The 21,109-nt window shown below is 44.3% G+C and overlaps 1 pseudogene; it reads right to left on the bottom strand.

The window, feature by feature from the left end:
* Positions 1-19,286, bottom strand: part of LOC146183754 (transmembrane channel-like protein 5) — a 72,445-nt pseudogene extending 53,159 nt beyond the window's left edge.
* Positions 19,287-21,109: the final 1,823 nt, after the last annotated feature.

The raw sequence follows: 21,109 nt of genomic DNA, 5'->3' as shown, positions 1-21,109 counted from the left end.
CACACGGAAGTACCGTATTTTCTGGTTTATAAGACGCACCTTTGTATATGGCGCACCTCAATTTATTCAGGTCAGAGCAATAAGGCATGTGTACTCGACCATCGCATTCTATGTGCCTAAGAGAAAATTTGTTATGTGCATGTGTTAATGATAGCAAAAAAACAAACAGATGCAGCAATTATGTGCAAAAGAACTCTCACTCAGTGAGAGCAGAAACACTTCATTATTACTCAAAGCCTCAAAAGGCTTCATCTTGGTATGCGTTCGCCGATTTCTTGCGACAGCGCTCAGGCATCCTCTGCGAGGAGCATGGATGTCGCCACCTTTTAGCATTTTGCCTGTGGGATGACTGTACAATTCTAGACACTATAATGATTGTAAATATTATAAAGGCAGGCGCTGGTACTGTTACTGTTTCATGATAAAGTTCGGCTATGAACATTGCGCGAAAGAAAAAAATGCACATAAGACACACAACTGTATAGGATGCACTACCGAAAATTTAAAAAAAAATGCGTCCTATACATCAGAAAATACGGTAAACATTTTCCCCCAAACTGACGTCCCGCAAACTTTTGTTCCTGACTGTACTATCACACGGCATGGGTAGCAACACGCTCGGAGTGAACCACTTAAAGTTTCTGCTTCCCAAGAAATCAATGCCCGTTTGCACTGGCATTTACATAGCACAAATATTAAATGAAATTTCCTTTTTGGCTTTGAGAGCCTAATGGATAAATTTCGGGCTCCGTGGGACTTTCCGTCACCCCTTGTGCATTGCAGCTTGTACTACTGAGTGCAATAATACAACTTCACACACCTGTCGCTCAGGCTGAAGGAAGTCAGCCTGAGCAACTCCTCTCATGAATAGTTATGTTGCCATGGTAACGTTGCCAGCTGTACCTTGAGCTCATTGTAGATGCTGCGTGACGAGCATGGCTGCGTCACGGGAAGCAATGCTGAAGTCCCAGGCCGAGAATACCTTGGCACAGTACACGTCCTTGACTTCAATCGAAGTCTTGACGTAATTCTACTTATACGACAGGATCAGGCTGGGAATATTGTCTCAAGTGTGAAGGCAAAAACTTCTTGCTCTGAAGTGCTCAATGATGTGCTTTCGATAAAATATATTGGCTCTTCGCTTATTTGAAACACTTCCAGCAACCAGCAGTTTTATAAGACAACACTGTCTTGCACGAAAGAGATTATTCACGTAACATACTAAAAAAACAAGACCTGCCTTTTTTTATTACACTTGTACATGAATCAAGCAGGAAAGAAAACGAAAACTCTTAAGAAAATTTACAAAGTTGCAGCTACAACAGCAAATTTTTTTAAGCAAAAGAAAGAAAGAAAAAAAAGAAAATAGAATGTGCGCGTAAGTATCTGCTACCACATTATGATCAATCACATTATGTGATATTTATGCTAAGTTTAGGGTAGCCCTTACTACTGGATGTGTTTGGCCTTTGTATGATAAACTTCATTACCTATGTGGTAGTAACTTAAATGCTAGGTCATGTCTTCTTGATTATATATACCATATACACGCGTGTAATGGCCACACTTTTTTTTCCGAGATTGGGGTGAAAATCAGGGGGTGCGGCAATTACATGAGAAAGAAGACAGCAAAAAAATTATTTGCGGTGGTACCTGCCTTTATTATTGTCAAAAAACTCCTCGTCCTCCTCCGCTAAACTCGTCGCGATTTCAGGTTCATCCCTTGTCCAAAACATCACTCCTCGTCGTCGTCCTCCTCCTTCTCCGAACATTTGTTTTCCTGAAGGCATCTTCTTGGGAGGAGCACTATCGCCGTACACATTTTTCGTCAACGTCGAACTTTCGTCCAGCCGCTCTTTTTCCTTCTTCTTTCGCGTAGTGAATCACTTTCAGCTTAAAGTGAGCGGCATAACTAACGTATTTTCCCATCGAGAAATAAGAAAATCTTAAGCTCACGAGCAGAACAAATCAGGGCAGCGATGCGTTCCGATTGCGAGATCGCATGTGATATGCTTCGGGCGATCGAGGAAATGGCTGTAAAACCGAGGAGCGAATAGACTTGGATTGGATTGGATTGAATTTTCTGGCCTCACCCTTTGTAATGGGTGGGCATCGCTGCGGCTATGAGCGCCCCCTTTGTAACGGAGGTGGTGGCCACTGCCCCCATGCTCGACTTTTTTTTTTCCTGAAATATTTTGTTCTTAATTCTTATTGGCAATTCTACTTCTAACCTTTAAGCTTCATTTTGGCTTTCACTTGATTTTTGGGCCCCACCTGGCGGCAGTAACCACAGAATGCTCCGTATTTCTTGCACCGCACAGTAGACGGCACTGCCCAACTTCCTGAAACTCATGGTGCGGCTTTTACTCGGGAAATTTTTTTAAAGTTTTTTTTCCAATTTTCTTTCTAAAGTTTGGGGTGCGGCCATTACACGCTTGTATACGGTACATAATCAAGGCAAAGGCAGAAACTGTGAACATAAAAGCATAAGGCTTAGCTCTATATCCCCCCTTTTGTCAGCCCACGTTATCCTGTTCCTGTCAAATTTTAGTAATTGGTGGTACTTTTGCATGCACAGCATATATTAACACCAATAACTTTCTGCTAGGAGGTCCCCAGACGTCCTTCTAGCTTTGGGGCCTCCCAAGATGTCATATATATTATGCATCTATATTTCTTTATATGTAATGAATACTTTATAAATTGAAATATCCAAATAGATTGCTTTTCCAGCCTGGGCTGCCAAGTGAGATCATATTACCATGAGGCTACGGTAAATGCCATCACATTACTTTGTTCAAGGTAAACAAAAACTAAGAGAAACAGGAATGCCTTCGTATACACGTAAAAGCAGAACAGGAGACAATAAGAATGGGACACAATGTAACCAGACACAAGGAAAAGCTGGTTAGGAAACAGACGAGGACAGAAAACTATGTGAATTGTGGCAACTAACGTCCCAAAGCAACACAGACCTGTGAGGGACGCTATGGTGGAGAGCTCCACAATCACTTAAACCTCTTGGCATTCTTCAATGTGCACACACGTAGATATCTATTGATATTGATGTGTATTTGTTTATTGATACTGGCTCCTAGTCCTTTACTACTGATTCGTAAAGAGTACTATGCGGTTGGTCAGGTTGATACAATTGAACGATAAATATAGAGATGGAAAGACGTGTATTACTTACACAGACACGAGAAGCAGTTCTTGCAAGTTAGAATTTAAATGCATAGATTACCAGTGGAGACCTCTGCCTAATAGAGTGCCTACATATCTTTTTTTATGCAAGTGTAGAGAAATACTTCAATAATTGAAACATGGCTAAAATTTTGTGCTTTCATAAACACGTCTGAACTTTGACACAGATATGCTTAACTAGCGTCGTCTTAACATGGCAAAGTTTAAAGCACAAACAGATATATTGTATTTACTCAATTCTAAGCACCCTCTTTTTTCTATGATCACGATGCCGAAGGAGAGAGGGGCTGCTTGCATTAGAAAAATTTGAAATACCCCCTCCGACTTTCTTTGTTTTCGTGTCGATATTTTGACAAGCATGAGTAATACCATTTTATTTGCCAACAAACTTGGCAAACATCTTTTCCAAATAAGACTGAAGTTCACTTAAAAGCTGCAGGCACAGAACTGTTCAAACTCCTTCCAACTTTCGTTATGGCTGTCAAACAGCTGACGGCAAAAAGAGCAATTTGGACCTGCAAAACCTGCTCAAGCTCTGCCAAATGGCTGTCGATCGATTATAGGTGCATGTGACGATGCGCAAGGTTTTCAGGGTTGCTTTCGGCCGGCTTTTTTGGTGTTTTGTGCTGCCAGCTGTCATGTAGTGTCAGAATGCAGCAACACAAGGAGCTAGAGATCGCACAGTGGACATCACACCACCTCAAAAACGTTCCTCTATATTGTTTTTTCGAAATCATGGGAGTACTTAGAATATAGGGGGCAGCGGTGCTTAGAATCATGAAAATACAGTACTGTTCACAACAAGCTTCGATGTATCAACTCAGGAGGGTGGTATGATGTAATTTCAATGACCTTTGGGTTTTATTTATGTTGCCTGTTTCGTAGGGTGAACCAACTGTCGCATTAAATCCCCCCAAAAATACCTAATACAACAAACTTCTATTTCCACCATCAAAACAATGCAACCCTTCCTCAAATGTTGCTAAATTTAATGTAAATTCAGTCCTGAACATTCTATTTCTCGACTGCAGTTGGATAAATGAAGCCTTTTGTGAGCACTTCTCAATTTGTTTGGTGCGAAAAGCTGTTTGTTCGGCCAAAAATATTATGAACAACATAAAAATTATATATTAGGTCAGAGTAGGTGCTGCTGATAGCAGAGGCGATAAATCGCCATCTATGAACCGGCAACGGCACCAATCTTTTCATTCTTTCTTTCCTTCTTTCCCTCACCCCTCTGGCAATATAATACCCCTTAATCCGGCGTTCTTTGGTCTGGCTACGCTGTCTGATGCATCACCCGGGAGCGGCGTTCCCATTGACCACGCCTTCACAACAGTGGCGACGAGGCTGAAGCAAGGATATCGGGCCCAGGACAGCGCTAGACATGGGTCACAAGCTACCGGACTTCGATGAGGAAAAAGATAAGTGGCAAGCTTACCTGGTGAAAGTAGAAGCGTACTTTGAGGCCAATGAAATCTCAGCTGATGCAAAGAAGAGGGCTTTACTTGTAGCCGCCCTTGGGAGAAAGACCATTGAAGTTTTATGCAGTAAAGTAGCGCCAGCAAAAACAAGTTCGTTGAGCTACGAAGAGGTAGTCGAGACCTTGAACAGCTACTATGATCCTACACCAAACGAAATAGCAGAAAGTTTCAAGTTCTTCAACCGCTATCAGAAAGAAGAAGAACCCGTGCAGGAATTTATTGTCGCTATGTGACAAATAGCACAGAACTGCAATTTTTCGTCTATGCTAGACAGAATGATTAGAGACCGCATCGTGTGTGGCATCAGATCAAAGAGTTTACAAAAGCAGCTTCTGGCAATAAAAGACCTGTCGCTAAAGGAAGCAGAGGCTCTAGCACTAGCTGCAGAAAGCACCAAACTTGATTCGCGAGGCATAACCGGGGAGGCTCAGGATCCAAACGTGTTCAAGATAACTCATCGGCGCCAACCAGAGATAACAAAGGAGAAGTTCAAACCACAAACGTAATGCCAGTGCTGCGGTAACTACGGCCACAAGACTGCAGTGTGTCGCTTTAACAGACGGCAGTGTTTCAAATGCAGACGATACGGGCATCTAGCGAAGATGTGCTCAGCGGCTGACAGCGTTAACAGAACTGGTACCATGGAAGCACAGAAGCAGCAGGAATCGGAAGACAGTAATAGCAGTACATCGCAGATATGGTCCCTCCGTACGGTGGCGCAGACACTGCTATTGCCCATTCAGAAAACATTCAATGGAACGGCGTTGACCTAAAAATGGACATTGATACAGGATCCCCAGTCAGCACCATTTCAAAAGCTATTTATAACAAACATCGCAATGAATGGCCTCCACTCGCGAAATCGCCGATAAAGTTATCATGCTATCTCGGAAAGCTACCAGTGCTTGGCGTCATGAACATGGATGTGCGTTATCAAGCAGCTACAGTGGAATGCAATCTGGTGGTGTTAAACTGCAAAGGCCCCAGTCTTTGTGGCCGGGATTTATTGCAGAAACTGAAGGACACCGGAATGACTCTCCTGCACGTAAAGGCGCAGACTAACATGGCCAGCACGGTTCCACCAGCTGCCCATCAACCTGCCTGGGAAATGCTGAGCAGCTATGCTGATCTTTTCAGCGAGAGCACCAGACTCTTGAAAGGCCTGCCAGCACGGATTCATCTCAAGAGCGGAGCAACCCCCAAGTTTTTCAAGGCAAGAAAGGTTCCTTTTGCGTACAAAGAAAAAGTTTCACAGGAGTTGGATAGGCTTACGGAAGCAGGGATAATATCGCCTGTACCATATTCGGAATGGGCCACACCCATTGTTCCCGTCTTGAAGAAGGACGGCTCAGTTCGCCTTTGCGGAGATTTTAAAGCCACACTAAATCCTGTGTGTGAGATTGAGCAATACCCGCTACCAGTTATTGACGACATGTTTGCCAATTTAGCAGGAGGAGAACGGTTCAGTGTGCTAGACCTGCGAGATGCCTATAGCCAGGTTGCGTTGGACGAGGAGTCGCGGAAACTGGCCGTCATCAACACTCAAAAAGGGCTATACTGCTACAATCGGCTACCATTTGGAATCTCTTCTGCGCCAGCAATCTCTCAGCGGAAAATTGAATCCGTGCTCCAAGGGTTAACCGGCATGCAGGTCTATCTTGACGATGTGCTGATAGCTGACAAGAGCCAAGATGACTCAAACCTGAAAGCAGTACTGCAACGCTTCAGGGAAAATGGCATTAAGCTGCGTGCTGACAAATGTCGCTTCGCCGAGCAAGCAGTAACATATCTCGGTCACCGAAATTGATAAAAACGGGTTGCACCCGGTTGAAAAAAACATCGATGCTATCAGACTAGCCCCTTCTCCGCGTAATGTTACAGAGTTGCGTGCTTTTCTTGGGTTTATCACCTTCTACCATAAGTTTCTCCCTAACCTGTCCACCTTAATACAACATTTTGGGCGAGTTGGTTACATACATTCATTATTACAGCGCAAAGACGGACGGAACAAGAGGAGGACACAACAGCACTGACGAAACAAGAGGAGGACACAACAGCGCTGACGGAACACGAGGAGGACACAACAGCGCTGTTGTGTTCTCCTCTTGTTCCGTCCGTCTTTGCACTGTAATAATGAATGACTGTCCACCTTACTTGTGCCTTTGTATAAGCTACTGATGAAAGGAGCCAGGTGGATGTGGAGCGATAAAGAACAAGCAGCATTCAAACTGTCGAAAAAGGCTCTTTGCGCAGCCCCAGTGTTGACATATTTCAATCCGAATCTCAAACTACTTTTCGAATGCGATGCCTCGCCTCACGGTGTGGGAGTGGCACTTTTCCATCGCATTAATGGAGAAATGAGGCCCATCGGGTTTCGGTCCCGGACCTTAACTTCGGCCGAAAAGAAGTATTCTCAGATCGAACGTGAAGCATTGGCTCTCGTTTTTGGTGTTTCACGTTTCCGGGTCTACCTCCTTGGCCGGGAGTTCACCCTGGTGATGGATCATCGGCCACTGCTTGGCCTTCTACGAATGGATCGTCAGACCTCCATCATGGCCGCCGCGAGAATACAAAGATGGGCTGTTCTGCTGGGAGCGTACAAATACAAGCTGCTTTGCAAATCCGGTAAAATGATGGTTAACGCGGACACCCTAAGCCGTTTACCTCAAACTTTGCAGGAAACAGAGACCGCACCGGAAGGAGACACAGAGTTTGTCCTCGCCATCGACCAGTGGGACCAGTCGGCCATCACTATAGAGGAACTGCGGTCACTCACAGAAACGGACGTGGTACTTGCACTTGTCCGCAGGTACGTCCATGAGGGTTGGCCCAAAGCATGTTGCTCCGGTAACACTAAGATGTTGCATTACCACAAAAAGCGACATGAATTATCTGTTCAGGATGGCCTCCTACTGTGGGAACATCGTGTAGTAGTCCCCAAACAGACACGCGGTAGACTGCTGATATTGCACAAAGCCCATCAGGGCGTCTGCACCATGAAGAAGGTAGCACGGTCGAAATTTTGGTGGCCGGAGATCGACCGGGACATTAGCCGAATAGCCGATGAATGCAGAAGCTGTGTCCAGGCATTGCCAATGCCTCCAGCACGTGAGCCAGTAAACTGGCCAGGTACAGAAGAAAAATGGTGCCGATTGCACCTCGATTTCACCGGACCTATCAGGGACAAAATGTTGCTGATCGTGGTTGATTCCCACAGCAAATGGATCGAGGCCATTCCACTCTCGCGTGCAACGTCAAGCAGCACGGTAAACGTGCTGCGTACGCTCTTCAGCCAGTTCGGACTACCGCGCACTGTAGTAACTGATAACGGCACGCCCTTTACCGGGTCGGATTTCGCTGAATTCATGAACAGAAACGGCATTGCCCACATTCGAACACCGCCCTACCACCCACAAAGCAATGGGCTGGCAGAACGCGCGGTGAGAACGGTTAAGGATGGGTTAAAGAAGATGCTCGGCATAGATCTCTCAACCGCACTCGCACGAGTTTTGTGTCGATACCGGAATGCCCCAAGGCAGTCGAGCCTATCACCTTCAGAAGTACTGTTAGGTTATCGACTACGCACCAGACTTGACATGTGTTTTCCTCTCAGGAACAAACCTGTCCAGAGCAGAGCAGCTACGCCAGCTTCGGACGACGCCAGCTGGAGTTTCGCTCCGGGGGACCCTGTACTAGTCCGTAACTACGATGTTGGTGACAAGTAGACACCCGGAAAGGTGAAGTCAACAACAGGTGCTCGACTAGTCACCGTCAAGATGGAGGATAATGTAGTGGTTCGTAGTCATGCTGATCAAATCCGCAAGCGCAACGTCGAGGGATCCACACTCATGGGTACAGACAGTCCAGCAGCAGAACCAGTGGACCATCCGCTGGCTATTCAGAACAAAGCATCCACGTCAGAGCCCGCAGACCCTGCTCCCCAAGAGACACAGCTGTGCAGGACAACCCGGGTCAAGAAACCTGTGGATCGCTATGGTTATTAGGAGAAAGGGATGCTGCTGATAGCAGAGGCAATAAATCGCCATCTATGAACCGGCAACGGCACCAATCTTTTCATTCTTTCTTTCTTTCTTTCCCTCACCCCTCTGGCTATATAATACCCCTTGATCCAAAAATAAACCGGCGTTCTTTGGCCTGGCTACGCTGTCTGATGCATCACCCGGGAGCGGCGTTCCCATTGCCACGCCTTCACAACAGTAGGGAAACATGTGATGCCATGCATGACATGATGAGTACTGTAGGGATAAGGTGGCCATTTATAAATGAAATCATTTATCACCCCTTAACGCAATATTGTTCAGTACCCCATTCACCAAAAAATCCAGCATTGGTGATGTGAGCAAAAAAATTTTAGTGCTGGAAGGCAGTAGTTGGCAACTGACATGGCCAAGCACTGAATGGACTTAAGGTTGCCTTATATTAGGTTTGGCAGGAGCTGCCAATGGGCCGCTTGTTTACAAGGGAAGGTGATATCAGAATCAGCCTGCCAGGATCCTTGCATTCATGTTACCCCTAGGACGCAGGCATGTCATTCATACGGCTTTTTACTACTTTGTTTTGTAATTTATTTCTTTAATGGCTGCTCTGAGGTACACAGTGACATACACTGAATGTTGTCAAAGCTAAAAGAGAGTTTGCAATGCAGTCTCTGAACCTATGCCACCAGAGAAAGTCTATAGTAAGTCAACACAGGTGGCTCACATATATAGGTTTATTTCCTTCTAAAATAAAGGTGGCTCACGTGTATAGGTTTATTTCCTTCTAAAATAAATGTCTTGGCAGTCTATGCATTCACTTTCTTGAAATTTAAGAGTACAAACCCTAAACATTTACTGCATGCTTTCTTTAAAATGATGCTTGAGACATTAGTATACATGGTTCACCACATGGTATTCAACTAAAAGTGCTTAGTATTTCTAAATGAGCACTTCTATCATGCTTTCTGACAGCTGAATGATGGCTGCAACATGAAAGTTCAGCATGAGTAAGGTGAAGCATGAAAAATAGAAAAACTGCGACATGACCCCTGTTCATTTATTCTGGTACTGGAGGAAGATTACAGCGAAATTAAAATGATGAAGCAATAATTACACTAGTACCAATTTTTCCATCTCACACGGAATAGAGGTGTGACATCACAGCCGTTCTTGGGCTGATGAAGCTGAAGTTGAAGAAATGTAAGGGCAAAACTCAATCAGAAATTACTTATGGCTCGTAGGTAAGAACATACAATGTCGCAATCAACTTAACCTAGCTTCCTATGCAATCCTACAAGGAAGAAAGCATCAGACCAGAAATATGTTACATATATGTTTTATGCACAAGTAGACTCCTTCCTGGTGCATGATAGTCTTAGTTGCTAATAGATAAAAAAACTCAACAAAGACTCACTTCAAACATGATAGCCTTAGTTGCTTATGCATCAACAAACTCAATGAAGACACATTTCATACAAGATAGTCTTAGTTGCTTATGCACCAATAAACTCAACAAAGAAACATTTCATACATCTCAGTTGCTTATGCACCAATAAACTCAACAAAGAAGCATTTCATACACGATAGCCTTAGTTGCTTACGCACCAAAAAACTCAACAAAGACACATTTCATACATGATAGCTATAGTTGCTCATGCACCAATAAACTCAACAAAGACACATTTCATACACAATAGTCTTAGTTTCTTACACATCAATAATCTCAACAAGGACTCTATTCATACAGAATAGCCTATAGTTGCTTACATACCAATTAACTGAACAAGGACTCACTTCCTATAGGGCTCTAAAGACCTTCTATCCACACACGCTAACTGCAACTGGAGGCACCCAGAATGGAGGAAATTTTCTGGGAAGAAGAGATCACTGAAGGGTGTGGTGCCCACCTGTAGTCCAGGGTGACCAGGCAGGCAAACAGGCAGATGGCCATGGTGAAGAAGTATGCCAGGGGCAGGTTGTATGTCAGGGGGTTGTTCTTTGGCCACTTCACCATCTCAGTGTAGTGGCCATAGTACATCACCGTGTCTGCAAACAGGCCCTGCACCAAAAGACGCAAAGGACAGGCCGCAGCCAATGTGTACTACCATATTTGTTTTGAAGTGAAAGCTTCCCTAAGCTAGGTAGAGCCAACCTTCACATGGCACTAAATATGACCTTCGAGTGACCTTGACCTAATTAGGTGTAGGTGTTCACATCTCAGTGGTTTCCACCTAAGATTATACGAAACCTTCCTTTCCCAAAACCAAACTTAAATGAAGAGGCAGCCTTGTGTTGTGCAATGTCAGTGCACATTAATGGACCCCAGGTGGCTGATATTACTCCATGGCCTCATTTTGCATTTATTACCACCTTTCTCTCTTTCCTCAAGTTTGACAAATATTGTTCCTTTCCTTTCTTATAAGCCAGTTTACAGTTTACAAGAAAAGTTATGAAAACATGACCTGACTTGGTTAGGTGTAGATATCCACTATTTCATGGTATACACCCAAAAGTATAAGACACCTTTCTTCTCCAAATCTAATTTAATAAGAATTATTCTAAAAAACGTGGATTCAAAGCTGGCGTTGAAGAGGCTATCGTTACAAGATGCACAGCTTTTATTCCATCACTAGGTTCAAGACATGCTTAAACTAGAAAAATGTTTTTATTTGAACCATAATTCTCTTCTCAACCATAGTTACTTTGCCAGAATCAAAAGCTTCTCACTTCAAATACATGTATGTTAGCCAGTGCTGAAGACAGAAGGACACTTCAAAGCACAAATTTTCTATTATGAATGTTCCCTTCTAATTGGTAGGTTGCATTAACTTGTATCTGCAATCCCTGGCACTTAAAAGAGGACACAACTTTCAAATGAGACAAAAAAAAGTTTTTAAAAGTAAAAATATTTAATCCTATAACTTGTTCTCTGAAAGGGCACAAAATTTATACACTTTTATATTAATCGAGTGGTGCTGTTTCGGGCTCAGTAGAAAGCTACAAGGTACGTACCATCCACAAATGCAAGAGTATTTGCAAGCAGTACATAAAATACACAACATACTGTTGAGGCAACACCTATTACAGCAGCAGCATTACAATGCTGTTGTGTACAGGGGACTATGGACTACAGAAGAAAGAAAAAGGTTGAAAGAAACCGCACTCACTGCAAAAGACTCACCACTTCCATGAAGGTGTTGACAAAGGCATGCTCGTAGTCGATATGGGCGGAGTAGTCAGACCACATGGCTATTGGGGACCAATCATAGATCAGCTGGGGCACAGTCGCAAATCCCACGTGGAAACCAGGATGATTCCAAGTGGGCAGGCATCACAACGGGGCAGTCTGCCCAGACACACAAATTCTCGTACAATGCCTTTGTGAAACTGTGCAAACAGCAGGTGGCTTCTTCTGGTGGCATCTTCACCTAACCTTGTTTTTGGGTGCATAGTTTTCGTAGCTACACAAAAGCGACACAGGAAGACTGGAAGATGGCATCAAGAGCAGCGTCACTGAGATTCTACTGCATACCCATCCTATGCTTGCTCCATCTGTCGGCAGAAAGGTTGGCAGGAGTCTAGATTTCATAAAGATTTATAAGTGAATCCTTGACTCGTAGCTAAGTACACTAAAAATTCCTCCACATTCCTTGCATGCACTTACCCTGCTCCAATCTCACTACACTTTAACACCCTGCACTCTAACTTGCACCCTCTTTCAAAAACAAACACAGCACCCCATCTGCCATGCAGACCTTCACCAGCCCATGAAGAGGTTGAGTGCCAGCAGATGCTGGAGGAAGAGCAAGTAGGAAGCAACCCCTGAGCCAAAGTTGCCCTGGATGTCCTTCAGGTGACTGTGCCAGAGGTCCACATGTGACAGGGCATCCCATAGGTTTCGCTTCACGTTCTGAACACCCTGGACACACACAACATGGGAAGAAAGGAAAGACAGGTAAGCAAGGAACATAAAAGAGAACCCTTTTCTCTCCTCTCTCTGTGGACCACCAGCCAAGGTTTTAACCACATCGGCCCAAGGACACAGGCACAAAAAAGACTCGACAAGACACACTGCAGCAAACGTTTCAAATCTTTATTTTGTTGCTTTGAACAAATGTCAGCATGCGGCCTTATCACTATGACTGTAGCGCATGGAACTATCTTGTGATCTTTGCTTGTTCATGCTTGGTGTTGCGAAACGCGGCTTTGTCGCTTTCTTCTTAGCGTGACATGCGCCGAGATTTGTCTCGAAGCATTGCCGGCAAGCATAACTGCTTCCGCATTGTTTCAGACCTTCCCAATATCTGTTAGCTGGTTTATCTCGATGTTTCTGTGCCTGTGACTTTAAATTGAGCTTTGCTGAATGCAGCGAGCATTCTCTCTTCGATAACCAGCAAGCACGTTTCTTGTTATTTCTGCTGCCAAAATGATTAGTTCTTTTGTGGACGCAAGTCAGCCCAAAAAAAATATTTAAATGCAACACCAGTCTCCTCGTTTGTGGCTACCAGGCTTTGTCACCACTATGCGACAATGCGCTAACTACCCTTTAATGGGGAGCAGAGCCACATCCAGCTTCTGTTATTGAGAAAAATCCTTCCCCTGACCCTCTTTGGGTATGTTGACACTTGTCTGGCAGCAAAAGACACATCCGTTTTCAAGCAAATTGCATCCAAAAATTTTCCCCGTTACTCAAGACAAGCTTGTGATTGTATGTACCAGAAAGGATTCTGCGACCACAATTTTGAAAAGAATATTGTTAAATCTAAGCCTATGCCTGGGATCTGCATCCAGAAAACTGCATCGATGTAGCTTGCCTGAATTCTTGCCGCTTGCAAAGCCATCAGGTAGTGATGACACCTGTGTGATATTTTCTTGTTTTCCTTTTCTGGATAACGAAAGCTCCACTTTCAGTCAGTAAAGTGGTTTCCTTCTCAGTAGGCTGAGGTAACCTACTGCCCGAGCCTGCTTCAGTTTGCAGATAGTATTTTACTTTAAGAGTAGATAGCTGGAAACCAAGAAACAAGAACACTCAAAATACTGTGCACTTCAGAAAAAGCGTAGTCTGCCAGATTAATGATGGAGTCCGAAGTGAGCAGATGGGAGGCGTGCTAACTGCCCACTGTCCCGTTACTCACTTCTTTACCTCTGTTTTCAGTTCTGTGCACAAACAGATCTCGAAGAAATCCCGGATGACCAACTAGCCAAAATACTGAGGCTACAAAGTTTAAAAGAAGTTACCGCTGGGCTAGTCGGCAGTTCAACAGTAATCTGTGCAAAGTGTTCCAGAACAAGTCTTTTGAAACTGTGCATCTTCTACAATTGGCACCATTCTGAATGAACAGACATCACTATGAAGCCTGACCCTGTCCTGAGCTATGGTGCAAGGCTAATTTGTGTACTCTGGATTAACAGCAGCCACTAACTGAGACTCTAAATGGCATTTAGGCTCTCCCTATAGGGGACTAGGTTCCCTCTATGAAAATGCTAATGCACTGAAAAAGGTTCGTGCTGGCCGGCTTTCAAAAAGAGAAATACAGTTTATCCCAGATACATCAAATTATTCATTACATTGAACTCTCAGAATGTCCCCTTGAAAATCTCAAGCAAAAGTATTGGAGTGGTGCTTGCATTTATTGAACTCCTGTGAAGCGGAACGTCTGATATATATCAAACTGCACATCATGCCTCTGCAAGTGTCTCTTCTAATGGCCCCTCACAATAACTTTTCGTGAGCAGAACCAGGTTTGGCTGCACAGCCTCGGGCACCAGCTTGCAATACTAATGCCACAAACCCCTTGGCAAGGTCAATGCTGAGTCCACTTTAAAGTTGCTTGAAAGTTGAGGACCATGCAGAGGGCTATGGAGCAAAAAATGGAAAGGATAACTTTAAAAGATAGGAAGTGGGCAGAGTGGGTCAGAGAAATAACTCAAGTTACTGGCATTCTAGTGGAAATCAAGGCGAAGAAATGGACATGGGCAGGAAATGTAATGCGAAGAGAGGACAACCGATGGTCACTTAGGGTAACAAATTGGATTCCAAGGGAAGAAAAGTGTAGAAAGGGGTGGCATAAAGTTAGGTAGGCGGATGAGGTTAAGAAGTTTGCAGTGGATGCAGCTGGTTAATTAGAGGAGTATGGAAAAAGACTTCGCCCTGCAGTGGGTATAATCTGGCAGATGATGATGATGATGATGAAAGTCACCTTCAATCTGTCATGTTTGTTTTCAATGCTACACTGCTGTGATCTAGAGAAGCACGCGTTCGGTGTACCAACTGTTGCACGGTAAAGCCAGCCTTACCGACCAGAGGCTTGCGGTGGCTCTTGCATGGCCTTCACTGCCGAAGGAGAACAAGAAATCGGCTGTACCCTACTTCAACTGAGTTATTATTAGATTTTTAGTGTGCCAGTAACACAATTAAACCACTTATGATCAGCGATGAGTTTTTCCCAAAGCACTGTCTGTAGTAGCTTTAATGTGAACCCCAACTACGACACCACTTGTGCCACGTTGCGCGGGATGTGAGGTGTGAACAGAGCAAGCTCCAATCTGTCTCTACCATAGCTTCATGATTGGCATATGACAGCTATTTCGAAAGACAAAATGTAGACTACTGGTGCGATTGGAGATCGCGAGTTTGAGTCGAAACAAAACAGGGTGCGCAAGTTATCACTGAATGTACACTAGTGACTTGCGATACAGCTGTTAGCACAGTTTTCAAACAATGTGAGTCCACCATGAGGCCATGGATTTCTCAGAAAGTTGAGCGAGATATTTGCTTTCTGCAGCAGCTGCCAAATTTTCACAAAAAAAACAACAGGGCCGGTAACAGTCTTAGGTGTACAATATCTTTCTTCCATGAAGAGTAAAATGGCATCAACTGTAATACTCAATTGACAATTATTTCTCTTTTACAAGGCCATTTCAGTAACTTCTGCTCATTTAAAAGGCAGTTGGACATACACTGCATACTCGCGCATCCTTTTTGAAAGCCCTGCGATGTTGGTGCAGTGGTAAGGGCACTTGAATACTGGGCCCAAGGATGTGGAATCGAATCCTGGCTTTGGCAGCTGCATTTTGATGGAGGCAAAAAGCAAGCCATCTATGTGCTGTATGTTATTAGTGCACGTTAAAGAGCCCCAGGTGGTCGAAATTTCCGGAGCCGTCCACTACGGCATCTCTCTCATAGCCTGAGTCACTTTGGGACGTTAAACCCCACAAACCAATGGTGAACAATTTTATCGTTCCTAGGAGTTTGTAATAGCAGGAGTCTACTGTAATTGCTAGACTGGACTCATTCCAAGCTACACTTTTCGCACAATGCTATCAGAAGTCTTCTGTTTTGTACACAAGACCTGAGTCACATGTCCTGATGAGAGGGCTCAGAAACTTGTCATGCTCTCGCAGCTGTCAGGCTGTGCCACAGGCAAGGTAGAAAATTGTTGGTAAAGCCGTTCCCACTAATTTGTCATTTTCCATCTCTTTGTTTGTCACAGTTTCATCATGTTAACCAGCGCTCGGCGAACTTGCGCTTTTAGCTGAAATGATGGCTCTAAAGGGAGGTGAGGATCTAAGGCGTTTCCCGGTAAAATGACTACATTAAATAGGGAATTTCACTATGAAGTGTGTATCTGAAGAACTCGTCACTGCCTTTTGTGCAGTTCACAAAGGCCCTCAGACTCTCTCTCCCACCTGCTCTCCAATTTTTTCACCCTGTCTCACTGAGTTTATTCTAATGATGCCAGCAGGTAATATAACCCCCTTACCCATTTTAGTATAAAAGAGATGGCGGCTTTGTAAGAAAAAGGGGCTTCCTTTTGTTGTCATAACAGGCCATTTGCATGAGCAAACTTCTTCACTCATGTATGCGCTGAAATCTTCGAATTTCTCTATTTTTTTGCTCACCTAGATGACTGAAATCTTCTCAGTTGCCTTCCTGGATACTTTTTTTATGCGCTTTATGATTACAACTTGGCCTCATCCAATGAGCATAGAGAGAGTGCTGATGGTTGCGCACAAGCTACATAGGCGGCAAGTTCTTCTGCTTCCTTCTGATAGTTGAAGTAATTGAGCATGGCTGGGGCAACAATATTCAGAAAATGTAGCAATCAGGGGCTTATTTTGTCAGGTATCTTGGTAACCCAATTGCGTATATCCGATCCCAACAAACGGATGCGACGCGAGGGGGAAATCGAGGATGGAGAGGGAGAAGAGGCCATCGGCTGGCTGTTACTAGCTGTGGCCGGCACCCCCATTCCCAGCTAGCGACACAATTGGCAAGGGCCTCGGCGCCCGTGTTGTGTGCCTAGGCAGCGTGCGATGCGCGTTGTTGTGTGGATGTTGGTTGGTTGGTTGGAGGGGTTTAACGTCCCAAAGCAACTCAGGCTATGAGAGATGCCGTGGTGGAGGACTCCGGTAATTTCGACCACCTGGGGTTCTTTAATGTGCACTGACATCGCACAGCACACGGGCGCCTTGCTTTTTGCCTCCATCGAAAAGCTGCCGCTGAGGCCGGGATTCGATCCCGCGTCCTTGGGAACAGTAGTCGAGCGCCGTAACCACTGCGCCACCCCGGCGGGGTGTTGTGTGGATGTGTGTGCGCGCTTTTGTGCTATACTTGTGCCGCGTGTCTTCTCCAAAGACTGCATGAGGCTAGTCATCTTGTCTTGCCCCGGATGAACTAAATGCGATCTGTGCATTGATTCAATCGCTGGCGCACGGCCGTTCCACGAAGCCCTTCGTGGCTCAGACGCAGGTTTGTTGCATACCGCTTACATGCAAATCGGCCCCAAAATGCGATCTATTTTATGAGGGAACGCAAGCCTTGTATTTCAGCAAGATCCCTTGTGCTGACTGCTAGAGTTTGTTCTAGTAACGTTGCTGCTAGCCGTTGGATGTGAGTGCATGCTGTTGTGCCGCGAGACTACCCCAAAGACCGCATGAGGCTAGTGCTCTAGTGGCTAGTCTTGCCACGAATCAATTAAATGCAGTTTATTTGTGCATGTATTCAATCGCTGGTACACGGCCGCGTCATGAAACCCGTCGTGGCTCGCATACGCAGGTTTGTGTTACATATCGTTAACATGCAAATCGGCTCCAAAATGCGGTCATGCGCCTTGTATTTCGGTGAGATCCTCACCGAAACCGTCCGGTGAAGCAAAGGCCTGCATAAAAAAAAAAGTGTGAATTGTCCATAGCTGTGCTTCAACCTCAAAAGCTGATACATTACTTTTCTGAGTGCCTCTACTGCGTGCAGACAACTTCCGCCGTGCATGTAGAAAAAATGGTTTCTGTATTTTGCAAGTGGCTTTAAACAGCTTTTGCAGCTGTTGTTTATGTATTGCAGCAATGTGTGGCGCTTTTCAAAGCTATCTTGTTTGCTTCTTAGTTTTGCAGAGTAGTAGATAACAGTGAAAGGATGCTCACAATGTCACAAATGGCAATATAGCATCAACAAAACCTGCATATGTCGCCCTTCATCAACAATTTTCCTTCTAGAGATTTACTTTCAGATTAAAACAAGCATTCATTGAATATCCATGCCCTGGCAGAAATTGCCACAACCAGCTGCTGCCTCTGAATACACTTCGTCCTTCAACATCAGTGTTAAAGGCCAGGGCAATCACGAGTTTCGTTTCGTTTTTGTTTATTTGGTCAGTAAAGAAACTTTTGTTCCTCCTTCAGTGTGGTATATGGTGTTTAAGTTCCAAAAGTGATATGGAAAAACTGCCTATAAGAGACGTCATAGCAGACAGCTCTGCATTTAATGCCATTGATTTGAGGTTCTTTATGTGGACTGACATTGCAAGTGTGTCTTGCATTTCACCTTCATTAATATGCAACGACCACTATGGCTGGAACTGAGCCAAGGTCCTCAGCCTAGCATGTCTTAATATGAGTGCTATTTTCTTTTGCGAATGCAATACTTAGAAATGTAGTTTGTTTATTGCAGACAGCAACAGAAACAAAGCCCTGCGCAAACACAGACTAGAAATCACTTTTTTCACTGGTACACACTATGTTACTTTATCTATGTCAATGTGATGTAGGGCGTCAACAGAATCAGCCTTGCATGTTACACACATTTGCAAAAATGTTTTTTTTCTTGCAAACAAAGTGGTAAAAGTTTAATAATAATTTATTGGTACAATATATTAATCCATTTATTCCTGCCACCAGCCCGAAGTGCAGTGTCTGGTGAAGGTATGTGTCTAATACTGATCTGCTAAGCGAGGCAAAATGCATGAAACAAGGTCTATTACTGTTTTCACATGAAGAAGAAGTAATTCATTCGTAGCCAGTATGCACGAAGCAAGAAAGGTATTAACTTTGGCATGTTTTAACCTTGATAGTGTATTTATTTCCTTGCAGCATACTTGCGCTCTTGCTGCACATGCAGCCATGAGGGAGCTGCACTAGTTGCTACTGTTACCATATGGACAAACTGTCCCGATGAACTAGAATGCTGGCAGGGGTTGCCCTTGGAGGACAACCCCTGTAGGTAGCTGTATGGGAGCAATCAATCCTTCCATTTCAAGTTCCTCAGCATTAGGTCTCACCGCTCAGCCGACAAAGCCTCGAGCATGTTGATGAGCAGCCTCATTGCCTCGGTTCCCTGAGTGGGCAGGTGTCCATACGAGTTCTATCTCTCTGTCGAGTCTGATATCCGCGAGGATGTTTCTGGCAGTATTGGATATTCTGCTATGTGGGAAGTTACATATGGCAGTTTTTGAATCAGTGACAATTATGTCCGCATCTGCTGTAGCGATGGCTAAAGTGATTGCGGCTTCTTCCGCCAGGTCCGAGTAGCAGACTTTGACTGAAGCGGCTGATACGCATTTACTGATATTATTGTACTGCTAAATTACACAGATGGCAACGACACCGTCCGCCATATTTTAGTCCGAGGCGTCGGTATACACCACCCCATCGTGATTTCGGTATTTTCTGTTTAGGTCCCTAGCTCTAGCTTTCCTCCTGCCTTGATGGAAGGAGGGATGCATGTTTTTGGGCAAAGGTTTGGAGATAATTTTGTCGCGCACTCCTCTTGGTAGTGGTCTTGGATGGTTGGCTAGTGGTTCGGCATTAATTCCCATGCGGTTGAGAATTTGTCTGCCTGCTTTAGAATTCGTTAGTGTTTGTAGCTGTGCTGTCTTATGTGCTGCGATCAGCTCCTCTACAGTGTTGCGTATCCCAAGTGAGAGAAGCTTTTCGGTTGAAGTGTTTCTGGGTAGACCTAGCCCAGCCTTGTAGGTACTTCTAAGGAGTCTGTCTAATTTCTCCTTGTCAGATAGAATGAGGCGAAGATAAGGGACAGAGTATGTGAATCGACTTAGTACAAAGGCATGGATAAGACAACAAATATCAGCCTCTTTCTTGCCGTTACTCTGTGTATTAGTCTAGTGATTTGTTGCATAGTCATTTCCAGCCTGTTGATAGTAACATTGCTCTTCCTATTGCTCTGAATGTAGAGCCCGAGTACTCTAATAGTATTGACTAGGTATGGGTAATTTGTCCAGGCAGACTTTTATCTCTACTTTGTCTTGCATTTTCCTTCTGACTGCTAGTAGTTCAGACTTAGGTTGTGAGCATTTCAGCCCAATCTGGTTAGCGTATGACTGGACTACATTCACTGCTTTTTGAAGTGTTTCCTCTATGTGAGCGTCCGAACCTTTTATTTCCCACAAGGTGACATCGACAGCATATAGGGAGTGTTGAAGATCTTGGATTTCTTCAAGTTTGGGAGGCAGACCTATCATTGCTAGGTTGAATAAGAAGGGAGAGAGGACTGATCCTTGCGGGGTTCCTTTGTCTCCTATTGCTATTTTGTCCGATCTAAGTCCTGCAATACTTAGCTCCGCAGTCCTTCCCGAGAGAAAGGAATGAATGTAATTAAAGGTTTTGTTCCCCATGTTTATTTTGGAGAGGGTTTGAAGAATGGCTTCAGGAGAGACATTGTTGAAGGCTTTTTCCAGATCCAAGGCAAGAATCACTTTCATTCCGGTTTTGTTAGGGGAATCTATCACTTCTGCGTGCAACTGAAGCATTACGTCCTGAGTAGAGAGTTGACCTTTGAAGCCTGTTTAGAATAACATGTTCCATAAGTTTACCTAAGCACGACATAAGAGAGATGGGCCTTAAGTTCTTTATGCTTAGTTCCTTTTTGGGTTTGGGAATTAAGACATCCTTTGTGTGTTTCCACATCTGCAGAAGTTCACCTTTGTTCCAATATTCATTCATTAAGTCGTTAATCGCTGAGAGTGACTTTAGGTCTACGTTTCTTAGCATTTTATTGGTTATGCCATCTGGCCCTGGTGCCGAGGTAGTACGTAAATGGCCAATTGCAGCCCAAATTTCCGCTTCCATGATTTCTCTAAGTCTTCATTAGGAATACCTCTGTACTCGTAGGTGGCATTGGGGTTGCTA

This window comes from Amblyomma maculatum, chromosome 7, assembly GCF_055883805.1.
Source record: "Amblyomma maculatum isolate TAMU_Amacu chromosome 7, ASM5588380v1, whole genome shotgun sequence".
NCBI lineage: Eukaryota > Metazoa > Arthropoda > Arachnida > Ixodida > Ixodidae > Amblyomma > Amblyomma maculatum.
The sequence above is the reverse complement of the archived record's forward strand: the minus strand, read 5'-3'. Positions and strand labels throughout refer to the sequence as shown.